Below are 19,236 nucleotides of genomic sequence, written 5' to 3' on the forward strand. Positions count from 1 at the left end.
GTGATTTGGCGCTATAGAAATAAAATTGAATTGAATTTTGCTACAAATACATGACCATTCTCAGGTTATGTAGCAAAATGTACTGAGTTTAGGAACACAAGACATATGCTTTATTGATGAGTAATTTTAGCATACATTTAAATCTAGTTTTGGTAGCATTATGGCAATTATCTGTATGGAAGACATTGTCACCATTTTTTATAACAAGATTTCACTGTCAATTTATTATAATTTTAAAAAATTATTCTGAAAGCCATCCGGGCTTGGGGCTATTTTTTTAATAGATACATTAAAAAACTTTATAATTTCTTGTTTGATTTTATATTAATGTCATTTTGACTCTTATGGTCTTCCATCCTGACACGGATTGAAAGTGCTGCAAACTGTTCAGTACATGTCTTGAATAGTCAAACAGTGGACAGGCCGTGTGTTGTGTCCCATGATGATGTGACGGTGGCGGTGGGAGGAAGGAGGGGCTGGGAGGCTGGCGAACACACACTGATACACATAGACAGCAACCGCTACAGGGAAGATGGAGGACGGTGTGGCAGCGGCGGAGCGGACCTCCAGCCTGCAGCAACATCACCGCTGAAAGCAGGTGAGTTCAGCCGCTCTTTTGGCTCAAACACCGCTCAACGTCCGCCGACACCGGCAGCAGATGACGGTGATACAGAGCAGGAAACAGCTCTGTGGCTGCTGTGTTGTTATTGAGCTGTGGGGATGCGGTGTTGTCGCCGCTCGGTTTGTTGACTGTTTGAGGAGTGGCTAGGGAAAAAGATAACGGCGCGTTTCAGAGGAAATCCCATACTGGGATTCAGATCGAAAGAAACGCAACACTGGCGGTATGTGCGAGGCTTTGTGTCGGGCTGAAGCGCGACCGCCCGCTGGGTTGACATGAATGAAACGGCCCATAGAGGCCCTGTTGTTGGCAGGTGCAGAGTTCCATCACGGTTAACCACAGTCAACACGCACGTCTGGTTGAGTCTTTTCTAGACGCTTTCTGGGTTGGGTTTCTGTCAAACCAAGACTCTGGTTTGGCTTCCGTCACCTCAGGTGATGCACAAGCCTAAGTCAGACGTGTGTTCTGCAGAGGCCAGCCTGTCTGTGTGGCCTGGTTGTTGCTGATAGATGCTGCTGGTTAGTGTGTGGTTGTGCAGTCTGTCAGGGTTGCAGAACCTCTATCAACCTGGGAGAAGCAGGTTCATAAAAGGAACCATACTCATGGGGGTTCTCAGTCTAGCTTTATCTTGTACCAGCTTGTTTATTGCACTCAGCTGTCAGGTGACAGTCAGGGTGTCTCAGGTTTGTCTCCATAGTTCAGCACTGATGGACAATTTTCATAGAAAACAGTTTGACATGTGACAGCAGCAAAGGCACAGGTGTAAACAATAAAATTAATGATGGCTGAATTTCATTTGGCTACTTCAGTTTCAGGGTCCTGGTATTGTGCATGCTGGCTCACTGTCAAACTGTCATGGCATAGTGGGACTGAAATGAACAGAGCCATCATCAATACTATAAGTAACACCTGGGCTTTTCCTGCTATAACAGGTGAAAATGTCTGCTGTGAAGAAGGCATACTCAGTGGACACCAGAGCCAGTGAACTGCCACACCATGGCAAATTATATAGTGATGAGCTACATACTGATATTGAAGTGAAAGTTTGACACTCATAATGTGGAGTATCCTACAGGTGATCAGATGGAGAAGCTGAATTCATCAGTGTGGTAAAAGTAGCAGCACTGAGACAGCCAGAAACTGAAGTGGGTCCAGTATGCTGTTGAGGTGACTCAGCCTGTACAAATGTTGGGAATAATGGGTGACAAAGTAACATTACTGTAATTCCACTACTTTTGGTGGTAGCTAGTAATGTAAATAATTTCTTTTTCAAATTAAATAATGTAATTACAATTACTAAAATTTAAATGGGCTCATTACTCGTTACTTTTGTAGTAGATGAATATAGTGGACAACTGCAGAGGATGGCAGACAAACGCACGCACAACATCATCTGACCTTACCGTGTCTCAGAGTAACATTGTAAAGTCACGTCATTGTAGCCAACTCGAGGTAAAACATTAGCTTTGTTTCTGGAGTTATAATATTGTATATTGTAAATAATACCTGTTACTGAACTGCCACTACTATTCCTGGTTTGAGTTGTGGATCTGCGGTAAAACCCGGCGTGGACTTATGAGTTGTCTTTTTTGTATGTTTGTGAAACTGGATGGAACTGAATTGATATGGTGTTATGAGGAAAACAAAAGGATCTTTTACTGAGTGGATTGAACTCAGATTGTGGGACAAGTTACACTTTTGCATTAAAAGTAACACAAAAGCTACTTTCCCTAGTAACTAATTACTTTTTATATGCAGTAATTGGTAAAGTAATTCAATTACTTTGAGAGAAGTAACTAGTAACTAACTAAACACTAATTTTCAGTAACTTGCCCAACAGCGGTCTGTACAGAAGTGAAAGACTGGTGGCTGGATGCAGGGATAGGCTCTGATTCTTCTGCCTACTCACTGTTTTTTATTAGAAAAGCAAGCAAAGCAAACATATACTGTACTAAGTATTTTTAACCCAATGTGGCTGTCTCCAGTTAAAACAGCGACAGCAGATTAGATCAGCTGTAGCTAATTAACGTTAATTATGTAACAGTTTAAAGGAAAAGTTAATCTGTTCTCTGGTTAATGTGCTCTCTGCACTTGTTGACCTGTATCCACACAAAGATTGTTGGTGAGTAAAGACACATCACTCTGTAACACCACTATACGACCATGAGTGAACTGTGTGTTTACCGTAGATCAAGCAGGAACATAGACTGCAGAAAATATGGATGTAGTCACCCTGATGTCACCCATTGGTTTGTGGACTGCTGTTTTTGAAGCCTCGAGTTTAACAATTTAACCATTGCTGTAATCTTTGATTTTTAGAGCCAGAAGTGACCATATTTGGATGAGAGGGTGGAGCTGACCCTATCACTAGCTGCTCGCTTGGTTAGCACGGTGTATTTATAGTCTATGTTAACTGTTATAATGCTAATGCTAATTTTTGCTAGTGAAAAACAGACCTAAAACCATTAAAACAAAATGTAATTACTGGGAAAAACTGAACATCCAACTCATTAGAGGGTCTTTTAGAACAACCAAATACTGAACAAGACTTTTGTAGGAAACCAAGATGTTACAATTAATTTTCATTAACTGAAAACACACTGTGAAATAGCAGCAGCTGCGCCTATACTCTGTGAATCTGGGATTACGCCATGGTTATGTTACGTAATGTTGTCACCATGGTAGGAACTTGTCAATCACAAGGCAGCCACGCCCTAAGGCATACCCTGCTTTATCATCTATTTTAATTTCAATGTGACCATAATTTTACGAAATGAACATCATGCTGCATTGAAGAAGACTTGAAACTAGCGACTTAGACCATAAATTCATTAGGAAAAAGTTTACTGAGGTAATAAATCAAGTGAGAAGTAGGATCATTTTCTCATAGACTTCCATGCAATCAGACTTTTGCAGCCAGTGGAGTTGCCCACTGCTGGCCATTAGAAAGAATGCAGGTTCAAGGCACTTCTGCATTGGCTTTACTTTTCAGACCGGGAGCTACCCGCTTGATTAGGACCAACAGAGTTGAGACGCTTCTTTAGAGAAATGGTTAGCTGATCACCTCACTTCCATTTAAGAATCTCCCAGTTAACTTTGATTCATAACATTGTAATCGGATCAGCTTCGTAGTTCTGAATCAGGAGCTTCAGTATTTGGAGTAAGTCACATACAAGAATACAGATACAGAATGTACAGATACATGTAATGAATGACCAGATTTAGATGTTCAGTTTCTGCTATTACAGCCATCACATTATGTAATCCTCTCTATACTATGTAGTAACCATTTTAGGCTATAAGTATCAAAATATAGTATATGACAATAGTAACAACTTTACATAGCAACATGATTCCAAGTAAGTGAGAGAATATGCTGTAATCCCAGTACAATGCTGTTTGTGTTTATGGGCAGGTGTGGTGTCCACACCTTTAAATTCATAACACAGAGTGGCACACTCAATAACTATTTATACCAACAGCATGGCAGACAACACAGTACAATATAGTATCAGTCATAAGGCTGATTCTGATTCACAATCTAGTTAAAAATCTGTTAATTGTAGGTCTGAACAACAAAAGAACCATAAACAACTTTCTTCATTTATTAGAAAGATTTTTCTTTTCTTCCTGTTATTTTCCCCCCATTAACTTTTATTATGGATCAAATTAAAGTAAGAAAGAGTCTGTCTGTCAGCAAGACACACAATTCAAACACGTTCTATCATTTATTGTGATTTCCATTCAGTCACATGTGAGGCTGAAAATTCCTGAGTGTTGGGTTTGATATGAGTTACATCATTTCTATTTTCCCTGAAACATTTCCAATAGATCATTGCCAATGTTCAATCCAAGACACCCGAATCATATTCTGGGTTATTAAATAATGAATTCAAAATATCAATAAATACACACTCAAATAATTAATAAATGATATAAATGCATTCTGCTTGTAGAAACAGTACACAGTATAAATACAGAATGCAGGAGTCTGTTAAACAGGTAACAGGCTGCAGAGAGAAAACACTGCTAGTCTGGCAGTGATAACTGTGAGCCTTTTTAGTATGTGCATATGTGTGCAAACAAACTCTATTAAAAATCTGTACAGCTGTTAAAGCAGACTGACAGCTGATCTAGCTGTGATCAACTGCTGCCATCATCAGAAATGGATGTCGCTTCACATGACGCTTCAGAGGAAAAGACCTCTCATTTCTCTAAGAACATATTTCCTTGTTTCTCCTCTCCTTGCATGGTTTACTTGCATCTCTCCACGGATCCTTAGTGGGAGGGATGTAGACACAAGAAAAAGATGCAAGTGAGGGAAATATGGATGCAATTAAGAGACTTGAGATGTCCCCTCTCTAGAAACGATCTGGTTCTCTGGGGCAGTTCACCACTTCCTAAACTAGTGGCAGTTTGAGAAGTAGCTCCTCTGTCTGCTTTGATCACTTGAGTAAAAATCAGAGGAACATTGAATTCATATGTGTATGTCCATTTTGATTAAGGTCAAGTTTACAGCATCTATAGCAACTATAAGTTAGTCTATTTAATTTCAGTGTCACTGGTGAACGGAGGAACGACAGTTGTTTTGAAGCTCTTACTGTTCACATGGTATGCCAGCACGATCCAAATACTGAAGTGAAACCTATACTGATGCCCAACATTGTATGAGGAAGTTGTCCAGCTGTATGTTAGTGGACTTGCCACTCTTTCTAATAAGATTTCCTCATGCAGTGGTAAACCAGACACATATTGAAGTCAGTTGAGGACACACCAAGAGGGAGGCCCACAAAGGAGTCACCATAATACCCTCATACCCTCTGCCTCTAACCTCACAGAGACTTTTCTGACAGAGAGTCAGAAAAGGTTGGGCTTATGGAGGTCTGGAACAGCTGGAAATTAGAGAAATAGGGCTACAACTAACAATTTACATATCAGACAATCTGTAGAACATTTTTTGGATGGACTAATAATTAATTAATTGTTTAATCTTTAGAATGACAGAAAATAGTGTAAAATGTCTGTTATAGTTTTCTCACAGCACACAGTGATATCCTCTAATGTCTTGTTTTATCTTAGCATCAATCCAAAACCCAGAGATTGTCACAGCTGTGTGTACAAGACAATAGGTGGATAACCCTAATGCAGACACACGACAGGTAACTTAAAGGGACTTTATTAGTTCAAAGTAAAAATGAAAAGACTTACAAATCCAGAGGGGTGAGGCAGTTGGAACAGGTAACTAAATGGCTTGAGGCACACTGTATGATGATCTGACAGGGAATGGATGGCAGAGGACTGGTATATAAGATACTGGGACTTGATACTTAGGTAATGAGCAGTAGGTTAGGATAATTGAGGAGTTGCAACAGGTGTGCAGATGGGTGTGGGAACCAGGCAAGAAAGTCCAGGGACATCTGGTGGACAGGTGGAGAATGGCAAAAACAAGGGAAGAGAGAGAGTGGGGCTGAAGGCAAGGACAGAGGCAGAATGGGGAAAGGAAACTAAACAAACAGGACCGAAGCAGGAATCATGACAGATATGTTCAGTTCACAGTTTTATAAAACAGAGAAAACCTGTAAATCCTCAAATGTGAGAAACTGGGACAGAGTATTTTTGTCATTTAAACTTGAAACTAATCAGCACTTGAATGCACTGGACAAGGCTATAGAGAGTGGGTAGAGGTGAGCAATTGAGCTCATACTTGGTTTTACAACCCTGTATTATAATCAGCAATCATTCCTTGAGTGGGGGTTGGTCTTTACTTGGTGTTTCGTTGATCAAGTCCGGGTTTCTTCTGTCAATGATTCAGTCCCATTTATGCGAACTGTAAATCATAACCAGCAGCAACAGAACTTCAGGGGGATCAGTCGATTCCAGGTTTCTTCTGTCAAAGACTCAGTCCTGTTCAGGGCTGGGTGATATGACCAAAATCTCATATCCCTATATAGTTCATTTCATATCCCGATAACAATACCTATCTTGATATTGTGTATATATTTATAGTATACATATATAGACAGAGTAAAAAGCCAAGAAGACAAGGCCTAATTTATCAATGTAATCCACACAAAAGATAGACAGCCTCCAAATGATGAAAAGTAAAAGGTGTAATTTCTGTCACAACAAAATAAATGATAGAGCATAATATGAAATGCTAGATGTTTTTCTATCACCGCACGATACATATCGTCATATCACACAGCCCTAGTCCTGTTTATGCAGACGTAAATCTTAACCAGCAGTGGTGGTAGTGGTAGAAGCTTCACTGGGGTCATCAGGTCAGCACCCTCCTTGCTTGGTGTTTCGTTGATACACCTCCAGAGGGCTCAGTGGTGACACCTGGCATCCCAGGTGCACCCCCCTCCACTTCTACCTCTCCTGCTGGCTGATGGTTATTTTGCCGCTCAGTTATTGTCCTTTCTTTTCAGCCAGAGCCAGTTGCTGCTTCACTCAGCAGCCTCTGCCAGTGACTTGGTAGGCTATTGGAGGGCCTCTCCTTGGACTCCCGGAATCTCTTTCCCTTTCAGCAGCCTGGTGGTTGACATGGCCACAAAACTCCTCTAGCCAGCCTCCACAGGGAGCACCTGTGTTCTCTAGCCCTTTAGTTGTGCTTCAATTGCTAGATCAGAGTACTTCAGCTTTTTGCATTCATATGCTTCACCAACTGCAGTCAGTTCTACGATAAACAGGGCAATGTGTGAGACTGACCACAGGGTCAAAGTTTGGTTGTAATGATCTCCGGTGGGAAGGTGAGCCTCTGGTCTAGACTGACCTTTATCTTCCAATCCTGGGCTGTATCAAATAGGCTTGATTCTTTACCTGCAGTTGACCTCTTTGGTACCTTTCCTCTTGGTACAAAGGCCATGGTGTTTGAGAAGCCAGGGGCTGGGGCAGAGAGGGCGTTGTTGTTTGTCCTCCTTTCTTCCAGCACTATTGCCAGATACTGACGGACCTGGTTGTGCCTCCAGGTGTAGCATCCTTGAGTGAGGCTTGTCTTGCAGCTGGTGAGTATGTTGGGTATGTAGGGTTGCTGGTGTTTGGCAAAGGGGGCATGATGGGTCTTCCCCAAGCCACTGGTTCGGTTTCTTGGGACTGCGATGAACATCATAGATGGCTCTGATGATGAAGCCAAGTCTGCCTCCTTCCATTTCACAAAGATCCTTTCAGGCAAGCTTCCAGTGTTCAAGGTTTTCCCATCTTGTCAAGCGGCCCTGTTTTGCTCTGTGGGCTTGTCTTTGCACATAGTTCTACCTCCTCCTGCTGCTGCTCTTTTACCACCAGCCGAGATGGCTGGTGTTCTAGGCAGTTGTTGCTCTGTGCCATGTGGGTCTACTTGTGCCTAGCCCAAAGCCACCTCTTCAGTGCTGCACTTGGCCCACAATATCTCCGTGCCTGAGAGCAGAGTTTGCCTGCTGTGGGGTCCATTTTCTGCCTGCTGCCACTCTTGGTGCTACTGCCTGTATTGTGGTGTCCTGAGCTTCTGTCAGGGTTATATCTATAGCCTTACCTTTGAGCATTTTTATTCTTCAGTAAGGCCAGTGATAGGCAGTTCCAGAGCCCCTTTCCCATACAAGTAGGGTTGGGCCGATGGGCAATGCCATAGTCATCGATCACTGAGTCTCTACCATAGTAACATCATTATTCAAAATCTGCCTCCCGTCGTCTGTCTATCTTTTGCATGGATTAAATTACTCTTACTGGATTTTTACTCGGGAAGCTTTTATTGCACTTGCAGTAATGTAAGGAATGTAGTTAGTTGTCGTCAACTCAACCTGGTTGACTGTCTCTCCTCTGCTCCGCTCCGTTGAGTACAAAATGCATAAGAGACTATGTTTATTTATGTTATTTACCTAATTTCTGTGCACTTGTTTGATTTCAGCTCAGTGTGAGCATCTCCTGCTTTTATGTTCATACCATATAGTGGAAAACAGCTTAAACCCTCCCCTCAAACAACCCCCATTACCACAGTTAGAGAAGTCAGCTTTCCCATGGAAATGATGATGCTGTAAGCTATACATATGCAAACCAGCCAAGTAATAGGGGAACTGTGATTCCTGTTCTACATTTAATATTTCAAATGTGGAAAACCAAAAGTCAAGTTTACTAATTTAATTTGGTTCATGTTTTTTTAATCATTTAGCCTATATTGCATAGGTTGCTTATACTCCATATACTGTCCATAGTCTCCTAATTAGTCATGGTTGTGTTTTGGGCGTAACATGCAATAAACCAATCAGAGTGTCATCTCCCATCCCCTTTAAGAGCCAGGTGCGTTTGCACCTTAGCGGATTGCTATTATGATGGCACATTTGCCAAGTAGTAAGAAGGGACACTTCTCTGCAGAGGAAATGAATCTGCTTGTGTGCAAATTTAATCCATAATAAGCACACGTACCCCTGCTGCTCCTGGACCCTCCTGTGGTCAGCCCCAGTTTGGTTTTTGAAAACAATTTTATTTCATTACAGTGATTAGTTAATTCTGATAAATGTTATGACTAAGCATTATGTCATGTATTTTTTAAAATATGTTAATGTACACAATAATAATCTTTCACATTGTAATCCTTTTATTTGTAATCTTTTACATGTCTGTGCGCTGCTGGGTGTCCTGTATGTGTAACAAGCAGAGTCTATGTTGTGCACCCGCCTATGTAGCCGCATATCACTGTCTCAATAATGCGCCCTTAAAATAACAGTGAAACACTGCGCCATTGACTTCAGACCAGGTTTTTGTTGGTCAATAGTGCAATCAATTTCTGCTGACTCAAGATAGCAATGCGCCGACAATGTGCCTGACCACACCTCATTTTAAGAACAAACGCTCTGATGGGCGCAAGTACATTCGCTATTTAAACTGCTTTAAAAGCAAGCTGAATGTTAAAGCACAAGCGAAAAGCATCTCCAACCAGGTCTTGCATCCGCTGGGGCACTGAGCACTTGTTGAAATACTAGTGGTAAACTGAGACAATAAATATGGTAAATTGAGATCCCCCTATGATGTAGATACAATATGACCAGGTGCGCCAGAATCATAAGCGGAGCGACCACGGGGGCCCTGCCACGCTCAGTAGGGGCCCTGCTGGGGACGCAGTGCTCAACCCCCTGGACGCAGCAGGAAAAGGGGAACTTAACTCTCGGCTTCATCTATTCATTCTCTATGGTAGTTCTTATCACTATCGATGTAATCCCTCCTCCAACCACAATGTGGACTGCAATGGCAGAGTGGCGCTGTCCGTATTTGTTCTCATTGACTCTGCGGGAAGTGAAGACTGCAGAAGCAGTAATTCAAAGTTTATGACTAATTTTGCTGAAAACTTAATCCAAAATATGAGATATTTGTGTCTTTTTATGTTTATGGTGAATGAAACTCGCCACACAAAGTTTCAGCTGCCTGAGGCTCATTAAGCTGCATGGATGAGGCCAAACTATCCAACCTCACTTTGCTGTGTGTTGAATGGGACATAAACACTAATGAGGACAAAGTGGTTGGCAGGTTTTCCACCATGAAGGAGAGGAAGATGAAGTTTTTAAAAGGACCGTGATATGTACAACGTTTGTTAAACTGTTTGGATTATTTTGAGGATGGAGAAATACACAAATGGACTAACGTTACACTAAACTACAGCAGTCTAAGCAGGGAAAACAACTGGTGAGTGAAACATCCATAATTAGTCTTTATTAACTTAAATTCTGGTTATGAAGAAATCAGTCAGCATATTAGATTTATCTGTTGTTTAACTCCATGCTTATCTCAGCATGTATTTGAACAGGCCTTGTAGTGTTGTAGACCACCGTGTCTCTTTTATGTCTATGTTATTCCCATGTAAGAAAGACATGGTACTGAGACAGAGCACCTGGCTTGTCGCTGTCTATTGGCGGTGGTGCTGAACCATTTATCAATAATTGTATGTAGAGCACGACATGCAGTCCTTAGTGCTGAAACATTTGAACGCAGCTGGCAACCTGTTTTCTTTTCTTTTCTTCAGAACAAGCTTGTCTGAAAGTGGCTGCACTGTATGTTTCCTTAGACATAGGCTTGCATGGCTCAATAATGATTTGTGATTATGACTAGGATATATCAGCTATTTTACAGTTGTGAATTTTAAAATGACTGTTTCAGAAGGGCCCTTTAGAATGCTCTGCACCCTCTGTGCTGAGAGTCTAGCTCTGCCCCTGGCCAGAATGCACCACATGTTCCTCTGAATATTTCCAGGGGTCTAGTGAATGAAACCATGGTACAGAGGGGACTGAGGTAGTCCCGGCACTACCTCAGAACTGTTGTTTTTTGTCAGCTTATCCTGACAAAGAGCTTTTTTTTCCTCTTCTCCCAGGCTTTCTCTAAGTAACTGGCTACTTTATACTCAGTCTTCGTGCATCATCTATATTTACAAAATCAATATCTATTTGTATCTTAGTAACAAAGTATTGTGCAGTTCCCAGTAAGAAGGACAGTAGAAAACAATACGGGATTAATTTTCTTATCATTTAGACAGCATATTGAACAAATCAGCTTTTCTTCTTCTGGATAAACAACGTCCAATTTCAATCAAACAGTAAGTGGTAAACAACAGCTGGGCACATTGAGATCTTTGCTTTTTAGACAAATTATAATTGTCAGTACCATATTAATTTTTTTTTTTTTTTATCATCCTAAGTATACACAGTTTTGGTTTTTGTCCATTTATCATGTTCAACCATATCACTCAGGCCTGGGCTCTAGTAATATGATTCGAAAACTTGCTCACTTTTTGGAGATTAAACCAGCATTGAGTAAATGAGCAGTATACTGTATGTTTGTCATAAATTGTTTGTCCATGTGTCAGCCTGTGGCCTCTGGCCTAATTCTGCATGGTCACTGGGTTTTAGGGTAGATGTGTGCTTTGGGCACAGTCAGGAATCTGTGTGGGTTGTGATCAAGGTGAAGTTAATGTCAGAGCTACAGGCACCTCCACCTCCTCTCAGCTCACAACATGAGAAGACACTGAAAACTGAAAGCTTTCTCCATGTGATGCAACACTGGCAGTCAGTCCAGATATTAGAAATCACACTTTTACCACTGCCTGTTGGTAAACTTGCAATTCATTGCACGTCAAGAACATTGTCATACAATATCGACTTACTTGGGTTTGTGCAAACTCACAGGAATGGAACTGTATCTTCCAGTTCGCTTCTGTTCCACTATCTTATAAACACACATTTTTTGCAATGATCCCTCAAATGTGAATTAACACTTGTGACAAAGATATGTAATGGATGGCATGATATTTTACAGTTTAACAATAAACTTTATTGTACAAAATGACATCAGTGCACTGAAACCGTTAACTTCACTGGGAATTTAATAATTATAAATAAATTATGAATAAAAAAACACAGGACAAAAAACATGTATATATTAAACTTGAATTAAGAAAATGGATCAATTATACATAAAATGCTGCCTATACAGCATTAGAAAAATGAAAAAAAATATATAGGCGCATATCAGACAACATATACGCCGATATCGATATATCTGTGATAGGCCAATGTCTCTAATGTGCAAAGTTCTGTAATGTTTGAGCTCCGTAGCATTCTCATTTTGAAACAAAGTTTATTTGATGTGCATGAAGCTCTGTGGGTTCATTGCCCTCCTCAGTATCGACATAATTCACTCAACAGGAAGTGAGCCATTTTGGATTTCATGCGTCAATTGTCACTTTACGAACACATGTTTGAGGCCTTTAGAATTAGCGGAACCTTATGAAACTTTGTAACTATGTTTGAATTAGTAAGTATTGCAATTAGTATCACAATTGGGCTAGGGCATGGCACATTGGCGCTATAGCGCCCGCTAATTACTTTTAGCATTTTTGACATGCTAGGGGTGCTTGAAAACTCACAAAACTTTGCACATGCATCAAAAGTGGCGTAACTTGATATCTGATATGGGTCTTGGGTATGGGTGTGGCAAAAGGGCTTGAGGGCGCCCCCTAGAAAATTTCAAAGTCAAAGCCCCCACCTTTAAATTTGATGTAGATGTACAAAATTTGGTAGGCAGATGTAACATTTCCAGACTTCAAAAAAAGCCTCTTGGAGCCATACCCTAAGTTGAACAGGAAGTCATTCATTTTGAATCTGCTACTACTGCATTTTTTCCGCAAAGTGAAGCTATTGACAGGTGTTGTATTTTAAGGAACTTTTACTAGAGATTTAACCTGAGCGACTTCAAATTTGGCAGGTTACATATTAACACCTTTGTGATGCTAAATTGTAAAGCTTCTTAGTTTTCATGGAACGCCCTTGGCCTGGCGTGCTGTACAATTTTGCCCAAAACATGTTTGGGGCATTAAACAGGAAGTTGTTGTAACTCGGCTTTACATTGTCCAATCTGCTCCTAATGTCTCATGCTTGATAAGAGTCCAGGCCTGAACACATCTACATGTCAATATTGAGTCATAGTCATAGCGCCACCTACTGACAACAGGAAGTGCTACACCGATTACATGGTGTGGTCTACACATGATATAGAGCAATATGAATTATGATTAGTGGGTGTGCTGCAGCGCCGCATAGTGGACACAGTAAGTGATAGTTATCTCCTTCATGCAATGTCCCATATTCTTCAAAATGTATATTCCTGTCAGTTGCCTTCTGGTAAATGTATTGCTGCATCAATATTTCACTTATGTAGTATTGTCTCCTAGCAACAGGAAGTGAAGCCTTAATGACACATAGTTCATCAAATATATACACATTTTCCAATGTCATTTCCAGTGCCACGTACTGCACACAGTAAATAATATTTTACCCATTCACACAGTGTCTAGTAATCCTGACAATTTAGAGCCATGTGAACAGTTTTCCAGTATTGATACCACAGCTGCCACTCCCTCCAACAGGCACAGGGTGCGAGGGCCTGTTCATTGCTGCTTGCAGCTTTAATTATCATTGTTCTGAATTACAATTGACTATGCAAGTAAGCAAACAAAACAAAAACAAATGATGTAACATGTATTGGGCTAAATTAATTTTTGATAGTCACAATAGCCTGTTACAATGAAATTTTCATTTATTTATATTATTATATTATTTATTTATATTTTATCCAGTTCATCCATTCATCAATACTTTCTGTTTCTGTTTTTATCTATATGGTGCAAGCTACAGAAAAGCCTTTTCCAAACATTATTCATGTTAACAGATTCAAAATGCTGATTAAAAACATGCCATCTTTGATGAAGCAGTAAAATGATACAGTGACGTTGCTGCAGAAACAAGAGAAACGATGAGAGGGAGGGCAACCTTTAGTGTCATTTACTTCTCTCAGTGTGCACATGTTTATTTCTAGTGTTTTTCTGCTTAATAATCCCTCTTTTATTAATAGTTCTAGCCAGCTGTTTTGTTACGTGATGATCAAACAGTAGCTAAGGGGATAAGTAATTCTGAAAAGGCACTGTGTCTCAGTTTCTCTGGTGAATATCAGACATGTGTTTCCAATCCACTGACTGTAACTGTAACATACTAAAATGCGAGTCGTGGATATATTTAATATTATGTCAGTTTGGCAGAATGACTATAACGCTGTATGCTAACAAACAGGCATGTCTGTCATGACTGCTGTCAGGCTTATTTAGCTTGTACAAAAAGGTGAAATCAGGGGGCAAAACCCCGACAAAGATCTTGCAGGTTGAAACTTTGCAAAAAATACTTGTGAACTTGCAAATTTCATTGTGTGGACAGCCTCTTCTTTTCCATGTTGCTGTTTTTGTCCTGCACATGTACCCAGCAAGGGTTGGATCTGCACATTATGTACTTTCTTTTGCTTTTTTGTTATCACTCAAGTCACATATTTCACTCACAAATAAGCACCTTTCCACAAATTCACATAACAGACATACAAACACTGACTCTGTTCTGCTCTGCAGCAGTCAGCTGAGCTATGAAGCTTTCAGTTAACTCACAGAGATGAGTGTGTTGCCAACAGTGGAGTCACAGTGCTCTCCAGTGAACAAACTAAAATAGCTCAAAGACATATCTTTGGCTTTCCATTACTTCAATTTCGTATAACTTATTAGCCGCCATAAACACACATACAGATTTATCTGCAATAAGCTCAAAGTGTCTGCTAAAACCAAGGAATGATGAGAGCATATTGAGATAATTTTTTTTTAAATTAGTTTATTTGTCAGGGACGATGCAAAAAACATTGTAACAGGTTAAAATACCATGAAACAGATGTATTGCATATAGGATTTATCGCCAAGGCTAATTTGCAACCCCTGTCCCTGGTTAGGCTTTTCTACTTAAAATAGTCATAACATGTCACTACCAGAAATACATTAATTAAATAAAGCTCATAATAAATAGTGCCATTCTCAATAACAACAGTATTTACATCATATAACTATCAATTTACATGTGTTGCATATGTATACACGTATGTTCCCAAATTCATGGCAATGATGTGTCTATGTGCATAATATTTATCGGTGTATGTGTCATAATCTGTATCAGTGCATGTATGTTTATCTGTATGTATCTGTTCGTCTATCTATGTGTACATGCACATGGAGACAGATCACAGATCAGTGATTGCAGGTTTGGTTTTGTTTCAGCCAATGTTTCACCTTTTCATTAAATGTTTTCAGATCAGTTTGTATTTTTATTTCTGTTGGTAGGGCATTCCAAAGATGTATCCCTTTTACTGAAAAAGATGACTGACCGAAAGTAGTTTTGTGCTGTGCCATCCTGCAGTTGCCATCTGCTGATCCCCTTGTGGTTATTCTATTGTTGTTTATTTTTGTTACATATGGACAAAGTATAGCTGGGGCAAGATTATTCAAACATTTAAAAATCAGTTTGATAAAAGAAAACTTGATAAAACTGTCATAACTAAGCAACTTGTACTTTTGCAAAATTATACAGTGGTGCCATTTCATTGGTTTTTCATCCATTATTTTCAGTGCTTGTTTATATAATGATTTAACGGGTTTAACAGTTGACTGTGAAGCCTGACTCCATACAGTAACACAATAAGATAAATGTGAAAATATCATGGCATGCATAAACAGTTGAGCTGCCTTAAGGGGTATGTAATGTCTTATTATTCTAAAACAGTTCAGATTGGTCTTGACTGTCTTTCATAGCTTTTTGACATATTTATCAAATTTGAGTTGGGAATCCAAAATAACACTAAAATTTAAAGTCACTTACTTCCTTTATTTCCTCTTGATCTATTTTGATTATAAACTTGTCTTTTGTTTTCCTTCTCATGGAGAAACACATTGACACAGTCTTTTTAAGATTCAGCGTTAGATGATTGTTTTTAAGCCATTGGGATACACCTTCCATTTCATTTGTTGTGCCATCAGCATACATTTGACAACCAGCTCTTTTACAGCTTATTGGCAAATCATTTATGTATTAGCTGAAAAGCAGAGGCCCCAAGATCGAGCCTTGTGGAATGCCCATTCTGGATCGTCGGGGGATTGATAATTTTGCATTGATTTTAACATGTTGCCCTCTACATTCAAGATATGATGCAAACCCGCCAATTGCTTGCTCAGAAAAATTAAAAGTGTTAAGTTTGTTCAGAAGTATGTCATGGTTCACAGTGTCAAAAGCCTTTTTGAGGTCTAAAAACATTTCTCCCACAACATTAGCCTTGTCTAATGAGCTCTTGATATTTTCAGTGAGGTAGCAGTTTCTGCCATTTCTGTTACAGTGTTACAACAGTTGTCTAAGTCACTGGTTTGTAAAACATTATTCCAGTCAATATTATTTAGTTCATTTTCAAATTTTTCATTTTATTTTTAGGAATGACTGCATTTCTTGATTGTGTGTTCATTCATAAATATGGGTAGACGCTGTTTTGTTAGTTTTCTCACAATCAGGGTCATGTTATGGTCAGAAAGGCCCGTTAATAAATTATAGGTCCTTGTGACTCTTTCGAGTCTGTTTGTGACAATCAGATCAATCATGGTTTTACTCATTCGAGTGATTCTTGTTGGACGCTTTACCATCTGTTGAGAATTATGTTTTGACAATATCATCTTCAACTTTTGTTTGCAACTTTTATCTAACCAATTAATATTAAAGTCTCCAAAAAAGAGAGATTCAGAGCGAAAATTTGACAGTTTGAGCAATTCATCTAAATCATGAAAAAAAGAGATGTCATGTGATGGTGGATTGTACAAGATTACAATGTTAAAATTCATCTTTGAGGACAATATACTGTTTAGGTGTTTCCAGAGAGAGGTGCTATTTCCTTCAGATTCCACAATCGGTTGTGTAAAGTATGTAGTTTTTGCCTTTTGCAGTTCCCTAACCACCATATTTCTCAGACCCTAAAAAATGAGATGTCATGTGATGATGGATTGTACAAGATTACAATGTTAAAATTCATCTTGGAGTACAATATTACATTTAAGGCTAAACATTCTAAAGGTGTGTCTAGTTTGATTTCATTGCATTTAAAAGTGTCTCTGACATACAACAATACTCCCCCTCCCCTGCCAGATGATCTATCCTTTCTGTAACAAATGTAGCCGGGAACATCAATCATGCTGGTTACAATATTACTGTTAAGCCAGGTTTCACTCACAGCCAGGAAATCTAGATTAGAGTTCGTCAGAAGATGATGAATTTGATCTCCTTTTGATATTATACTCCAAATGTTCAGGTGTCCACCCAGAATACCTTTAGGTTTTGACATAGAGTCCCATATCACCTTTGCATGATTTACAGTCTGGAAAATCTAAATTCATTTTGTTTTTCACTTTCCTCAGATATGAACAGTGTTGCAGTTTGTTTCTCTTTGGGATTATTTTTATTTCCATCAAGTGGTCAGCAACAAGCAGACAGCTTGACTGCTGACCACTAGCTTTGGTTTTATCCTGTTTGTTTCAGGCCCTCAGAGTCTTTGTCAGTAGACACTGGCTGTGGCAGCCTGCAGTCAGCTGCCTGCTCAGGCAGAGGGAAGATAAAATAAGTGGACATCTTGGCAGTCATGGAAAAAGAGCCCTTTGCCACTGGCGAATAGCGTCTCTATTTGTTCAGAAAGGTTCCTGCTGGTGTGTGTATCAGTGAGCAGACTGGATTTCCCCTGAGAGGCTGGCCAATCCTATGGCCTCCTTAGTGGGAGTGCTCTCAAGTTGGGCAAATACATTAGGAACTGGTGAAATACTGAATCCATTAGGTGATGTAAATGTCTTCCTCCTCAGCATTCAAGGTAGCCTGAAGCAAATAATCCAGCTCTAAAAGCACAGTGGCTGTCAGCTACAAAGTGGCACAAAGGCTGAAACACGATGAGAGGAAATTTTGTGTCAGCTGAAGGCGTTTAGATTTTGTGACCGGTTCAAGATGCAGCCAGATCAGATGCGATGGATGCAGGCCTTGTCACAGAGCAGTGGAACGTGTATGGACCCATTATGTATGGATCCTATAACGTGCATATACTTTTGTCAGCATTGTTTTTGTGATGCAGTACTTGCTCACCTCTGGGGGATGAAAGGTTGATGCGTAGGATAAAGTTGATAAGTAACAAAAAATACTGCAAACTCAGCAGGCTTGCGCTATACTTTATGAAAATTATAGTGATCAAGCTCATGCAAACAGTATATATATCATGATATGGACATTATGGAAGTATTATATAGATTAAATCAGGACTGGGTTATATATCAAATTTATTTGATTAATTTGAATTTTTGTTTTTGCACGATGTGTAAAATGTCTAAATCATAAAATCAAGATTTTAAAATATGCACAAAAAGGTTATTTTCTATAAAAAGTATCAGAGATGTTAGCTGCTACATTAGTTGTCTTGAGCCATGACAGTCCTGTTATTGTAACTGTGATGTGATAAGTTACACTTCATGTTGGCCTGCTGCAGTTTACAGGACTGTGGTGACTCCAGGTGGTGAATTTAACAGTCACATCTTAAAGAAGGACAGACTGAAAAACACTCTGCACACTGATCTGTTCTCTCAGTTTGTGTTAGTTGATGAGGTATCATTTCTGGTTACAGAGTTGAAGTACTGGGAGTCGACTGAACAGTTTCCAGATTCCAAGTTGTTCAGTTTGTCTCTACCTGCTGGGTAGCTAACGTGAGCTAGCAGCAGACTGCAGATATCAGGCTGATGTCTTGTACAGCAGACCCTACTTAGTTGAAGCATCTGGTACTGACAGTCAGTAGCTGTGTGGGATAACCTGTATTTTATCTGTACTGATGACAACCTGCAGGTGGTGCAGGCTTTTTATTATTCTTGCTCAACTGTCTAAAAAAATACGATTTTTCAAGCCAGCATTTTGCAGGGAGACAAAAATCGATTAAAATAGTGAATTGACCCTAAATTCACAAAAAAAAGAAGAAAGAATTGATTTATTCTTTGGTCATATCACCCAGCCCTAGATTATGTGTTATTTTGATTACAAGCAGCCTGTGGATTTTTGGTCGTGTGATCTAGTCTAAACAAAATATTCTAAATGTATAGCCTAATATTGTTGCACCCATTCTGGATGTCTAAGAGGTTGCACTGTGGCCTGTGTGTCAGAACGTTGTGGGTTTGAGTCCTGGTCCTTGCTGTGCCAGACTCTCTCTGTTCTCCAGGCTCTTTGTGTTTAACACTGTAG

General features: G+C 39.7%; 1 protein-coding gene across 1 annotated transcript in view; it reads left to right on the top strand.

Moving 5' to 3' along the window:
- The first annotated feature begins 398 nt into the window (after window positions 1-398).
- Window positions 399-19,236, top strand: part of apba1a (amyloid beta (A4) precursor protein-binding, family A, member 1a) — a 91,847-nt gene continuing 73,009 nt past the window's right edge. The window contains exon 1 of the mRNA XM_067600159.1: window positions 399-598. The gene's annotated coding sequence lies outside the window, so the exon portion shown is untranslated. The remainder of the gene's footprint in view (window positions 599-19,236) is intronic.

This window comes from Thunnus thynnus, chromosome 2, assembly GCF_963924715.1.
Source record: "Thunnus thynnus chromosome 2, fThuThy2.1, whole genome shotgun sequence".
Classification (NCBI taxonomy): Eukaryota; Metazoa; Chordata; class Actinopteri; order Scombriformes; family Scombridae; genus Thunnus; species Thunnus thynnus.